The 1,886-nt window shown below is 57.2% G+C and overlaps 1 protein-coding gene across 2 annotated transcripts in view; it reads left to right on the forward strand.

The window, feature by feature from the left end:
- Positions 1-1,362: 1,362 nt before the first annotated feature.
- Positions 1,363-1,886, forward strand: part of CDC42EP2 (CDC42 effector protein (Rho GTPase binding) 2) — a 4,870-nt gene continuing 4,346 nt past the window's right edge. The window contains exon 1 of one of the 2 annotated variants that reach the window (XM_011993556.1): positions 1,363-1,562. The gene's annotated coding sequence lies outside the window, so the exon portion shown is untranslated. Of the gene's footprint in view, positions 1,788-1,886 lie in introns of both variants that reach the window. The other variant, XM_011993555.1, reaches the window with a different exon arrangement.

A 1,886-nucleotide genomic window follows, 5' to 3' on the forward strand; every position in this document is an offset into this window, starting at 1 on the left:
ATATATATTACACACATTGATCATGTCATAGTCATGGGACGGGGCGTTGGAGACCCCGGTGCGCTCTCGGAATCCTCCGGGACACTGGGCGCTCAAGGGAGCACGCGCGCCACCTGGCGGCCGCGGAGCCGAGCGCCTCTCCAGAGGCACGGGGACCCCGGGAGACCCCGCGGCCGGCTAGAGGGACTCTGCATCCGCGAGGTCTAGGAGGGCGGGAGGAGGTGGATGCCTGGGGCCAGCAGCCGTTCGTTTTTGATATTGTTCAAAGCACTGGCCCCGGAGAACCGAAGTGCTTGAGGAAGGAAGGTCTTGTAGATATTTGCTGAATGAATGATAGAACCTACAGTAACCCGCTGAACCCCGCTGTTGTACACTGGTGCTCTCATTTGCAATATTGCAGTGGGATCTCCAGTAGCCCTCTAGTGGTGGCTTCATTGTCAGCCCATTTTATAGATGGGAAAGGTGAGACCCAGAGAGGAGAGGCGTCTTCCTGAAGGTTACAGAGGAAGTCCCAGGTGGAGCCGGATTTAAGGACAGTCTCCTGATTTGGGGGGGAGGGGGGTGTGAGGTGGCCTAATATTCCTCATGATTGGAGGATCCCTGCCTGCCGGAAGTCATTTTCTCGTTGGGAGGTCCAGGGCTCCTGTCCAGGGCAATCACAGAGAGCTAGGATGCTCCTATCTGCTCCCCGACTGCTGCAGGGAGCTCCCCTCCCAGCCCGCATAGCCCTGTCCTGATGGAGAGCTCATTCTCATATCTCTAGACACATGAAAGTTGGGCAGATGGGGGCAGCCAAAGGTCAGAATGTAGATGGAGGAGGTCTGGGGACCCACTGTTCCCAGCCTAGCTGTTTCCCGCTCCCCAACCATATTATAGAGGTAGGCGTGGCCCACTGCATGGAAGCCACACGGACCAGGCTGGGTACCCACTCTTCCACTTCCTAACTGGATGACCTCACCAATGTTACTTAACATCTCTGAGGTTCAGCTTTGACTTCTGTAAAGGGCGGTAATAACCCCACCATGCTGTGGCTAGAAGTATTAAAATGGGAAACTGTGCGTGACAGGCTGGATCCTAGGGTCTTGCGGTTGCCAAATCTGAATTCTTCCGGTGTGAGGGTTGTAATTCCCAGCTCTCCCCTGGGCCGCTGATGCTGGCCTCACCCTCAATTCTCCTCACATCTGGAATTGGGTGTGTACATCTGGCTGTGAGTGAGACAGCTGTCAGGGACGCCCAATTTGTTGTGGAAACACTCAGGCTGTCTTGGCACTGCTGTGTGATGGGGTTGGGGGTGTGGGGAGGACCTGGCCCAGGCTCTGGGCACATCCCACCAGTCAGCCCCACCAGGACTTCTCTCCTAATGAGCGACAAGTTGCATGTTTGTCAGCATGGCCCCCAGGCCTGGCATGGTTGACACAGGATGAATGCGTGACGGGATTCCAAGACCTCGGGGTGCTCGTGCGTCCCCACCCTCCCCCCAGCTCCTTGCAAGCTGAGCTGGATTTCTACCATGGGAAAGTTATTCGTTTGTTTCCTGTTAAGCTCCAGGTGCTCTGGGAGGGGCAAGATGTCCGGCCTCTGTGGCTCAGTACGACTGACCCGGGTGTCCGGTCCTGGGGTGGGGTTTCCTGAGCAAGGGCCTCAGCTGGTGGTGGGGGTGCAGTTGGACTCTGCTTCTCCTGCATCCTCCTTCCTCCTTCCTGCTCCCTCCTCCCAACCCCCTCACCCCCACCCTCACCCTGTCCAGAATGAAAACTGAGGCAAAGAACTGGCAAGAGCCACCTTTGGTGAGCCCTGGCTGGGGCTGGGGGTGGGGTGTACAGGAGGGTGGGCTCATCTGGCTTGAATTCCCACCCTGCCCTTACTCACTGGGTGACCTTGGACAA

Source organism: Mandrillus leucophaeus, unplaced genomic scaffold, assembly GCF_000951045.1.
Source record: "Mandrillus leucophaeus isolate KB7577 unplaced genomic scaffold, Mleu.le_1.0 Scaffold43, whole genome shotgun sequence".
Taxonomy (NCBI): domain Eukaryota; kingdom Metazoa; phylum Chordata; class Mammalia; order Primates; family Cercopithecidae; genus Mandrillus; species Mandrillus leucophaeus.